This window comes from Galleria mellonella, unplaced genomic scaffold (assembly GCF_026898425.1).
Source record: "Galleria mellonella isolate WM207_F2 unplaced genomic scaffold, CSIRO_AGI_GalMel_v1 utg312, whole genome shotgun sequence".
Lineage (NCBI taxonomy): Eukaryota > Metazoa > Arthropoda > Insecta > Lepidoptera > Pyralidae > Galleria > Galleria mellonella.
The window spans coordinates 7770382-7783389 of NW_026442074.1; positions in this window are offsets into that span (position 1 = coordinate 7770382).

Sequence of the window (13008 nt, forward strand, 5' to 3'; positions counted from 1 at the left end):
TAAAATCTATTTCAATAGAATTTAACGGAAAAAGTTTTGTTGAAATTATCACAGAAATATTCTCAAAAAAAAAAAATGAAAAATAAAAAAAATTCTTTAATTAATTTTTTATTAGTACCTAATACTACAAATAAACACGGATATATATATCAACAGGCTGTCTATGGTTGTTGTAATTATTAATTAATTTTTTTATTAAGTTCTGTTGAAATTTTACTATTGTAACTAAACGATATCTGTGTATGGAGATATTTAAGAAACATTTATATGAAGGATCTTAATAAGAGTAATAGAAAAGAAAAGAATTCTTTAAGAAATTTTATGTCTGTCTGATGTTTGTTCCAGTATCACGTAAAAACTACTACGCTAAATTAAATATGGTTTTCGCAGTTGTATTTCTGAAGGTGTCATTTAAAATCTGCTATTAGTTTTATCTTAATACGCCGTCTGGAAGTAATATATATAATTGGTTTTGTTACTTCTGAAATCCACGCGTACGAAGTAGTGAGTCATAAGCGAGTACTCAATAAATATAAGTATTGATTGCTCAACACATGCCTTCTGAATGTATGTATTTATTGCGAATTAACGATAATGAAAATACACTACGAATTTATTATCAGCTAGAAATTATCTTTACTAATAAATAATTATCATTTTAATTGTAAAAGTCAGTTTGTTTGTTAGCTCTTGGCACCTTAAAAACTGATCTAATAGTCATTAAATTTGGTATACACTTATTTGGCATGAAGATGTAATTCTTGATTACACTATTTACCTAATTACTATTATCTAATTACTTGTTATAATATACTAATTTTTAACCGCAACTTCGTTTACGTGACCGACATTTATTGATTGATCTAGAAAACATTCTACGTGTAAATCTAACAATTTCTTTATAATTTGTACCAAGATGGAATAAATAAAAAAACATCACTTTACATTTGTATTATTTAGTAGAAATTGGTAAGAATCTAAAGAAGACGGTAAAAGTCACGAGCATCGCAGTATGTTCTATAATAATAGATTATGGTCCACAAAACAATAAAACACCTATTTCAAACGATACAAAACCGGTTAATTTTATTAAAAAATCAAACTACTGGACCAAGCTAAAAGTATGTCAAATAAGAAGAGACAAGAATTTTCCAAATCGGTGTACGATATATACAATTACGAGGTAACAAACATAACAAAAATTCAACTAAATTGGGTACTAACTTCTTTCATTGAAGTTAGTAGAAAGACAAATAAGATTAAATAGCCTATTTAAATTATGTTAATTTTAAATAACCTAACAACCATTTTAAAAGCTGACAATAAAGATGATGCCTGTACTATAAGCTCATCTCAGTGGTTTACCGATATCGCGATATATTTACAGTACTATGCGGTAGTGCAGTTTGTTTCCCAAACTGACGTTTTAGTATTAAACTAAAGATAAAATAATAGTTCTAAGTTAATACACCCAGTGTTATAATAAATAACTTATGGTAGGTTCAGAGATAGTGTAAAATGGATATTTGTTTCAGTAAATGCAATGCCGCCTAAGTATATTATATTTTTATGTTTATTTATTGATTTGTTACTTCGTCTTGTATATTATTATATATTACTCATAGAATTTACTTTATATACCTATGAATATCTGTAAAGGATTTATAAAGATTTAATACTATCAGTTTTATTTTTATACTGTTTTTCTGCTTTGAATTAGGTAGACATCATATTTATGATAATTATATCTTTGCAGCTTTAATTAAATATTTTTTTTAACAACTTAGAATGGCAAACAAGCTGACAGCCCATCTGATGGAGAGTGGTAACCGTCGCCTATAGACATGAGCAGTATTAAGGACATAACAGAGTATACTGTTTCGCTCATGATACCCCCCAAGCGTTGCCATTCCTGAGGACTATATATATAAAAATGAATATATATATATATATATATATATATATATATATATATATATATATATATATATATATGTTTTATCCTAGTACGTAATCTAGTAGTCTATTTACTGTTTTTTCTACTTCATAAATCCACGTGAGAAACTTATCCCGTAACATACTCATAAAGACATATCCCTGGCATCATGCGTTTTGAAGCCAGTTGGAAATAAAAAAAATATGCCATTAAAACACGGTTTCTTCAAATTCCTAAAAAGGAATTTTCTGGAATCGCCTTCGCTGACTATCTTCGTTCTCATACATTTCTTATGAGTCTTTCATTTTAGTCATTTCTCGGAAGCACTCAGTGATCCGGGAATGGAACTGAATTATATTAGATGATGCTTTTTAAGTATTTTTAATCATAAATGTTTAGGTGTTTTACAGATACCTAAACAAAAACATTTATTTAGACAAAGTGCACTATTTTGATTATTGTTACTAAATGTTAATAATTTAAGATTGTTTCATAAAAGAGAAATCGACTTTAAATATGGCCAAACCAGTTATTTTGATTTCAAAACTAAACTTCTGAATCGAATTTGATAGAATTTTTATGGGGCCAATCTGTAAGTATATACCAGAGGGAGACTTTGTACAAAAGTCGATTGCTTGAGTACCTCTGTTCCATTCGTGTTTCAACCGTGAAGCAGTTGTGTTTGCATGGCTGTGTTTCGGTTTGAAGGGTGGGATATGGCGTGAATGTACTGGGTACAGAGGAATAACACCTGAGTCCTCAGGAATGGCAACGCATGAGGGATATCATGGGCGAAACAGTATACTTTGTTATGTCCATGGTACTGCTCATGTCTATAGGCGACGGTTACCACTTTCCATCAGGTGAGCCGTCAGCTTGTTTGCCATTCTAAGTTGTATAAAAAAAAATCTTTCAGATAAAAAAGGATTTTCCAAATTATTACCTATTAGGTATTTATATTAGGTATAAGGTAACAAAGACATTTTCAGAATTTCCTTTTTGAAATCAATTAATAATTATATGCTTATTGCGTCAGATTATTTTTTTTATTACCATCATTAGGTAGTAAAAGCCGAGCTTTTTTTATACCACTGAGGTGGCAAACAAGCATACGGCCCACCTAATACGTAAGTGGTTATCGTAGCCTATGAACTGGGTATAAACTAGTTGAGTTCGTGTTGTAAATATGGTCATTTTTTTTTATATAACTTAGAATGGCAAACAAGCTGACGGCCCACCTGATGGAAAGTGGTAACCGTCGCCTATAGACATGAGCAGTACCACGGACATAACAGAGTATACTGTTTAGCCCATGATATCCCCCACGCGTTGCCATTCCTGAGGACTCGGGTGTTATTCCTCTGTACCTTGTAAATTCACGCCATATCAGATCCTTCAAACCGAAACACAGCCATGCAAACACAACTGTTTCATGGTAGAAACACGAAGGGGACAGAGGTACCCAAGCAATCGACATTTGTATAAAGTCTCCCTCTGGTGAAATATATTTTATTTTAAATATAACACATTCACTATTTATATATACCTATCGCCATGTGGTCCCGTCATAGAATCGGACGCACCCTTTCCCGTGGGTGTCGTAAAAGGCGATTAAAGGAATTCAATGTTCGAGGGATGGATAAAACATCACCAAAGCCTAACTGCCGCTGCTAACCCGCTTGGCAAACATGGCAACTACTGGCTGAACTCCCAATGGGAAACCTATATTCAGCATTGTATATATATACATATATACAGGTGGACCGTAAGCTGGTTTGCCATTCTAAGTTGTATAAAAATAAAAAATAAAACAAGTACAAATATAATGTATTACAAAAAATAACTATAATTTACGAAATTGCTTTTTTATGCGCATTAATGTAATTCAAGATTTTTCTAGAACATTATTTTTCTACGTAAAAAGTTCGTCTATCATTTATTTCGAATTCCATTTTCAAAAATACCTAGTTGTCGATAGCAATGGGCGGGTGGTCCCTTGTTATGTGCCGCGGGGCGCCCCGCGGCGTTCAGCTCACATACCGACCTGTCTCAATACGATAAAATATCTCGTAATACCTATAACATCTACTTATTGAAATCGCTGTCATCAACTACCCATTGTGCGGGGGAATCGAAAGTCCGATCTGAAAGTAGCCCTTATATATTTTTTCTTTTTTGCAACTTTTATACGTTCTACAGCCAAGACTGCGATGTACGCGACTTTAGTTTCAGATTTCCCGGGATAGAGTAAATATTGAAATTAATTTCAAGTTTAAATCCAAATCAACGGAGGAAAGGGATCGATAGTAATGGTATAGTAACTGCCCCATTACTGACCACCACGCGGTTCTCCTAGAAGCCACTGTGGTCAATTACTGTTGAATTTGTCACGATGGGCTAACTGACCTGTTTTCATTATCATTCATCATCTCTTACTGGTGCTCCGTCAGCCAATACCGATAGCACATGCGGGGACACAATTCTATTCACCCATTAAAAAAAAATTAAATCATAACCTACAGGGATGTATTTAGTTTACTTGTGATCTGTGTTACAGACAAATATAAAAAAAAAATATAGATATGGGTTTTTTATAATTAGCACTTTGCAGATTCATTTAAACGGGACACAGAGAGTGCTTTAGTACGAGTAGATAAACCTTCGATCTGGATATATAAAATTAACTTTATTATCTAAATAAAGGTATTCCCAGTAGAATGGAAGGTTAAAGACCTTTTAAAATCTAATTATTATAATAAGTTGAACGTAATATAGACTTATTTTTTTATTCGATTTTGTCTATGGTTAGATATGGTAATATTCTGTGGTAAGATAGGAATGTGACCAGTGTTTTTGAGGTCTAGAACATAGCAACATTAAAAATAAATAAAAAAAAATACCCAAAGGAACGCAGCAGACATTCAAATAAAGAACATCTCGGGCGCGTTGGCGCCAACATTCCAGTCTTACTTTTTTCAACGGGACCACGATTCAATTTGCTGTAGACGCGCTGCGGATCAGCGACGAGGTCACGATTGACGGACGTTGATGCTTCTCTCTTGTTAATTAACTAGAACACAATATTTTTTGCATAAACTTAAGGTCATCATACACGTGATTATAACTTGCAGAAAGTATTTCAAATACTAGTGAAATTGAACTAATATAAAATGTATCGAGTCTAGACTACACGTCGAACTCTAAAGATTTGAATAACATTGCAAATCTATTGATACCCTTAGATAATTTTTCCACTTGCTTAAAATGGAGGAGACTTGCAAGGTTTTTCTAAATACAGAAATACTGTTTACAACAGTATGTAAACAGTTTCTATATGATAGTATCTGATATGCCAGTTTACTACCGCCTTTAATGATGGCGAAATTTATTTTAATTTTTTCTTTAATTGATATTTCTTCTCGTGTGACAGATAAAGAGACATTGTAAATTCTAATTAGTGTAATAGAGTTTAATCAGGATTTCGTTTCATGATACATTTTTTGATATATTATCGTGTTGTCGCAGCATAAAATGGGCCATCCCTTCCTTTTCTGTGGGTGTCGTAAGAGGCGACGAAAGGCGTAATGGAACTTTATGGTTGAGGGATGGGCAGCAGCGTCCTCTTTAAACATAACCAAAATATAACTGCGGTTGCCAACCCATCAGCTAAGCGTAGCGACTACTGGTAAATCCTCCCCATTAGGGGGAGGCCTATATTCAGCAAAGCATAATGGCTAACATGATGGTGATATTAGATTAATTTTATAAATATCTTTATATTTATGTGATTTTTTTTCATAACGACACAAATGGCAACAGGCAAATGGCAACATATAAATTGTCGTAGTCTAGTCAGATGTCCAAGATTCAATTATGGTATCCAAACGTCCAACAATGGAAACGGGTAGAAAATCCAACATATTTACACCCGAGCAGGCAAACAGTTTAGAAGCGTTTAGCGCAAATTGCATCCCGGCCAAATGTCTCCGCCATTGTCCGTTTTTGCAAGGATTACAGCAATCCAATCTGTGCAGTTCTATAAGGTTTCCAGACGGTTGCATAATGCAATCATGCGTTTTTCGGGTTCCCGTACGTTATTCAGGTACCTTCTTAAGTGGCACTCGGCGGATTAATATCAAAATGAATTGCGACAGTTGAAAAAATACTGGATGTTCGTTTGTCGATGTTTACTGTACAAATAATGACATTTTATGTACGCCTGAATCCAGTGACTATACCTTTTTTTTCTAGATTAATATTATAAAGAGGAAAGATTTGTATTTCTGTATGTTTCTTTTTAATGGGTGATAATGGAATGATAACCCCGCCTGCGCTGTCGGTATACGCTGGTGGGGCTCCAGTGAGGGATGGTGGTGATGAAAGCAGGTCAGTTAGCTCACCATGGTGAATTCGACAAGAATTGACCATGATGATTCTCAAAGGAAGCCGTGTGGAGGTCGACCATGAGAAGGTATATTGCTAACAATGGGACTATTAGACCTCATTACTAACAAACTTTTTCCCCTCCGTATTTCTGGTTGTTTGTAACGAATAAACTCAAAAACTACTGGGCCGAATTCAAAAATTCTTTCTATATTAGAAACCTTATCCATGAATAACATAGTTTACAAATTATTTCGAAAACTTTATCTACCCGTGTAAAGCCGGGCTGAGTCACTAGTAGATTATATAGATAGAGTGTCACTATACAAACGCTTTGCCAAAAACATATATAAACATATATAAACAAAATACGCTTAAACAAATAACCGTAATTCCGTAAGATAACACTTATTTCAGTAAAATAAATAAAAAAAAACAATAGTAAACTGTACATAACGATTTGTTATGATGCTTATCTTTACTAATTACATTGATTTATTTCCACCATTATGTTTTATATTATGTATTAACCACCTCATGAATTGTCACAGAAGCGTAATAATATGATAAGTTAACCCTTCTTTGCATAATAATGGAAATTTCCATCATAACATTGAATGCCCAAAAATTATATAAAAGACCAAGTTCACTTTAAGTTGTTCGTGTCTGGATAGCTTTTTAATGTCCATTGCAAAACAGCTGACATAGATGTCAAATTTATTTTTATAACCATTTTTCCTTTAATTTTGAACATGAATTATATCACCTTGATTTGTTTCACCAATAAAACAAATTATGCAAAAAAGGGTTAAGACTTGACACTTTAGAATATCCTAATTTTACACTGTGTAGCAGCATAGACAAAGGAAAGTAAGTATTATTCTGTCTATGTTATGTTATTGCAATACACGGTTTTGTCATATATATATATATATATATATATAGCTACTAAATATATAGATAATGCTGGGTACAATTTTCGTAACAAGCTTGGTCAGCCCATTTATATACTTGTACAGAGATGAAATCACTAATATGGTGAACTTTCAGTAATAAAACATTTATATAAGTGTGATATAAGTAACTATTATTTTGTTGTTTATATAACTCTATAATAAGTCTGGCTCGGTTGGTCTCGTCTATACGGAAAGTTGACGAAGGACACTTTAAGCGACCAAATTTGATTCAAATTGAACATAATTGCAGGACTACCTGTACCATCTCTATCTACAGATTTGTACTGGCATAAGGTGTGTTCACAAAGATTTTTAAATAATAACTCTCATATAATAAGAGCATATTGGAATTTCATTTGGCGATAATCTTTATTAATATTATTATTATAAATGAGAAAGTTAGTTTGTTTTTTATTTCACAGCGCCTTAACGGCTCATTAAATCACTATGAAATTTGGTATAAATCTACAACATGGAATATAGTAAGAAATATGTTACTTTTTATCCCGGACATTAAATATATCCCTGTAATGTGGACGAAGTACTAGGTAAAGGCTAGTATTTTATATGTTACAGAGTAATAATGTGTGATAAAGAATTCCACAGGATTTCGAATCTGTAAAGACAAAAATTTTGTACATAGCTATTCGAAATCTTTGAAACATTAAACCTGTAAATTTATTTTTTTCTCTAAAGTTAGATTAAATGAAGAAATCTGAAGATGCTACGTATTTTTTTAATTGCATTTTCTTGTGCTTTTCTCTGGTCTTTTAATTTCCTGTTTCACGTATAACTTATCCACGCTTCAAGACCTTCGAATGCGCTCGGGGACAACATAAGGCAAGTGTTGATTAAATTTGTATTCATGAGAAAACTTCGTTAACAAGCACCTGCAGGTACGACTTTTAAAAGCAATTCATCATTGCCCTTTTAAATAGGACATTCATCGTCGTCACTTTAAAATGTAGATTAACTAGCTTTTACCCGCGACTCTGTTTACATGACTAAAATGTGTCCTCTAACCGGGATCCTTATTATAATCATATCAGACGTTAATTGTCCACTGCTAACATAGGCATTCCCCACATTTTTCCAGTAGTTGCCACGCTTGGCAAGTGGGTTGACAACCGTAATTAGGCTTTGGCGATATTTTAAAAGGGATGTTGCTAACCATCCTTCGACTATTAAGTTCCCTTAGTCACCTTTTACGACCTCTGACCGGGAGAAAAAGACACAAATGCGTAAATGTCCTTCTTTATCCCATACCATATAAATATAAGTAGGAATTAAAAGAACTATCATGTATAGAACATCACTGTAAACACACCTTTACCTACTACCAAAATGTCAGTTCAATTCGCGTCGGCTCGTTGCCTCCGAGACCATTACCAAAAAAAAAATCCCTCCAAAACTTTCGAGAGATTAATTTGTCATTTGGAATGGAACTAGTTTTTGTAAATTGAATCCGAGTGGAGAAAAAATTCGCGAACCGTCAGCGCCAGCGGCTGCGACCAGTTTAAAAAGTAAGATTTGTATATACTTTGTACTTGAGACTATAAAACGTAACTAAATAAAATATAAAGTAAATTCCTTACTAAAAGTAACATTACATTTATTAAGAAATTGTTTCATATATAACTAAAATTATATCACTTTTCATAATAATATTAGTTCATTATTATTATCATCATTATATCAGCCTTTAACTGTCCACTGCTGAACATAAGCCTGCCCCTTGGGAGGTTTTGCTAGTAGTTGCCACGTTTGACAGCCAGATTGGCAAGGAAGGAGCGGCCTATTCTATGTTGTGACCACACGACAAACTTTTGGGACATTCTTTAAAAAATTACTTTAAAAATAAGATCACCTTGTTACACTCACACCTTATATGTATTTGTAATTCCATAATTTTTATCCAACCGTATATGCTTTGAAGTAAGACTAGTAAGTAAGTCACTAGGTCTTTCCCGTTGTTTCGCCTTCGTTATATCCGTTATTTTAAATCGAGTTTCTGTAAACTAGTTTCCACTAACGTTATTTAAGGAAGCAATGTACAAAAATTCATGTTTCCAAATCAGTGAGTTTCCCAAGTCCTTTTTTTCAAACCGTAAATAAATAATATTCTCTCTCTCTCTCTCTCTCTCTCTCTCTCCACCTATAAAAAGAGCAAAAACCAATTTGAAAGTTTATTTCTAGATGCACTGTAGTACTTTGATAACCTAAGACATAGGCGCACTTATCTCGTGACGTCACACAAGAAAAGCGAGGCGCATAAAAGCAGTCCCGTCTTTAGCACGCTCTCTTGACCCGCTGGAGTCTGAGGTAAATTGTTTGGAAAATAGGCGGGTACGCACGCCGCGTAGGTGTAATAATACCCTTATCTAGTGATGTCAAGAATGTTGGGACAAATCAATATTGGGACATGGAAAACTTGGGCTTTAGTTATTTTTTTTTTATTCATCTTATTTAATATTTCAGCAAATTGTCCACTACTGAAAATACACTTTCCTTTAGATTACCATAAGGAATGTTCCAAAGCCACGTACATACAACTGCAACTCGTTTTAGACCGTCCCCTTAATCTGGGCTCAACTTAGACCCATTTAGTAGGGTCATCTTACAATGCTTTTGCCGACACAGAGTAACCACTCGAGAACCTTATTCACACATATTTGAAATTATTATGTATGAAAACTTATTTTCTATAGATTTAATAATTCTTTATACAATCAATAGATTTTACTCCCATACTGGTCCCATATTTTAATTTTGTTATGACTCAATTTATTATTTATTTTTGGTGGGCAAAGCTTATATATTTTAATATGTAATTTATATTATTTTTAAATACCTAATATGAAATAATCCATGGGATGACAAAATGTCCCAAAAATTTATAACTTGACAGTGTACAGCACTAACCTTACCAGCAGTTACTACTGCCGGTTGCCCGCGTTTGAATTAAACCTATATGTATGTCTATCTCTCCTAGGGTAATTTTATATTTTCTTGTATAGATTTTATTATCATGGTAAATTTACTAAATTAAATAAAACAGTTATTATATTATATACTAGCTACCCACTTCGGCTTCACACGGGACGTCAATATGTTAATTTAGTCAATATTATAATAATATTGTCTTGGAGTTTTTTTCAAACTTATACATTTTGCTTTCTATGGTATATGATTTATCGAAGATTTTCTTTCATACAAATCTTGATCTAATTACAAGCATAACAAAAAAAATTAAGAATTAGCGAAATAGATGCAACCATTCTGAAGTTATGCGTTAACATAGATTTGGCAGTTATTTTATATACCTACATAACACGAAAGTTTGGGGGGAAGGAATTGTTAGTAATGGAGACTACCAGTCCCATTACATGCAATATACCCTGTCTGGTCGACCTCCCCGTGGTCCTCACTGGAAACCATCGTGCTGAATGCCAGGTGTTACCATCACGATGGGCTACCTGGCTTGCCTTTTCATTCTCACCTATCATCCATCACTGGTGCTTCGCTAGCGTATACCGTTAGCGTAGACGGTAACCCCGTCATTCCATTATCATCCACTAAAAAAAACTAAAAATTTTAATATTAATTAATGGCACAATCTTTAAAATTGTATGTAAAGGGAACAGTCTCTCTATACTTGTATGTCCAATGTTTCCTAACAGCCTTTTATGCTTAATATAACAGAAAAGTGCTTAAAAATCAGGTATAAATACATGTATTTACATTAATCCATTTACTCTAATTATAGTAAAAAAAGGGAGCGCTTTCAAAACATATATTCTTACCTCACAGAGATTTATTATCAGGTGGAGGCATTTGGGGAGAAAAGGGGGTGAAAGGGGGCGTAAACCCGCGAACTGGCGAGGTGAAGAGATAAAGTAATTTCGCTTAACTGAAGGTAGTTAAGGATAACACGGGAAAACATGCTAAGTAACGGTGGATCGTGAAATTGTTCCGGGAATAACTTTTTCCTCTGGCATTTAGAAAATGCGATATGCTTTCAAATTCTATCGTGTATACATTTTTCGAGCAATTACGTCGTTTAGCTGTAGTTTATGCATGGTATTTAAAATATTAAACTTAACTCTTTTATTTTAATAAGGTTAAAAAAAAGATACCTTTTTAACAATTAAGTAGTAGTTTTATGGATAACGCATTTTTTGGCAAAGGTGGCAAACAAGGATATAGCGGTTTAATGATAAAAGGTGGCTGTAAACATCAAACATCAAACAATTCCTAAGAACACAATCCATTATACAAGCTGTAGAACACAAAAAGAGAGGCACTCTTGCCTTAGATTTAAGGGTTTTTATGGGTAACAAGAAAATAGTAAATATTAATAAATGTACAAAGCACATAAATAAATAAATAGTAACCTCGCCAGACGAACTATGTTGTTACGATCTGTGAGCTGGACTGAGTCTGGTCGATCTCCATACAGTTCTCTTGAAAACTTTTTTTTGATACTTGAAATATCATACTAGTAAAGTCCCACCTCATAAAATGTGGTAACCTATACACCGTTAACTGTAGAAATTTTGACTTGAACATAGAAAGCACTGTCATGCCTATGGTAACCCTCATGCGTTGCCATTGCTGAGAACTATGGTGTTATGCCTGCGTACCCTAGAAATTGTTAAATAGCTGTGTGGTCCCGGTATAAATTGGGACATTTCTTTCTTTCCCGTGGGTGTCGTTAGATGTGATTAAAGGAATTTAATGATCGATGGATTGACGGCAGCGTTCTTCTAAAAATGTCACCAAAACTGGGTGTCAAGTTGCCTGTCAAGTGTGGCAACTACTGGCAAAACTCTCTTTTATGGGAGAAATCTATGTTCAGCAATGGTTAGTAAAAGGCTGAAATGATGATGATGATGACCCTGTAATTACACTGTCTTGATTAATTCCTGGCGAATTCGTCACTTGACTTCATCCTCGCTTATCGTCTTTCACTCTCCAACTGCTACTCACCTACGTATAAGTTAATGGAATTACCATTCCATTATCGGAGGATTAGTTGTCAATTATAATTTGAGATTGCATAGCCATAGTATGGTATTTAAGGAAAAATACCTCCAACCTGATAAACTGGCATCAATAAAACAGAATATAGAAGTTTGAAATATTGAACAATTTCTTGAAATTCCCGCGGGAACGAAACATAGCGGTTTCGCTCTTGCGAAGTCGCGGAAATAGTAGTAACAGACTGTAGATATTATTGTAGTATTATTGTACATTATTTTTACAAAGTAGGGGATGCTTTCATAAATTTCCTGTGACTCGATGCGATTTTAAAAACAAAGAAAAAAGTTATATTAAAATTTGTTTCGTCTATAATGGACGTCGCATGATATACTGGTCGGCATACTAGAATGCTAAAAGGTGTAAATGTATTAGAAAAGCATACAATAGTATCTTATGGTGTGTACTGTAGTACATGCAGTCATTTTTATTTACTTCCATCTCACTAGAACTATTTATAAATTAATTTTATAATACGAATATAAATAATTATAAAATACAGAATATATTAAATAACTATATAATACTAATAACAATTACGATATGAATAGATACACACCAATACTTAAATAATGAATAATAATAAGAACAAAATACGTATCTATCGTGATACAATTTCAATGGCTGGATAATATTGTAACAGATCCTTAGACTATTTCTAAAGTGAAAAAAAGTGTTGTTCTCCTCTCTCGT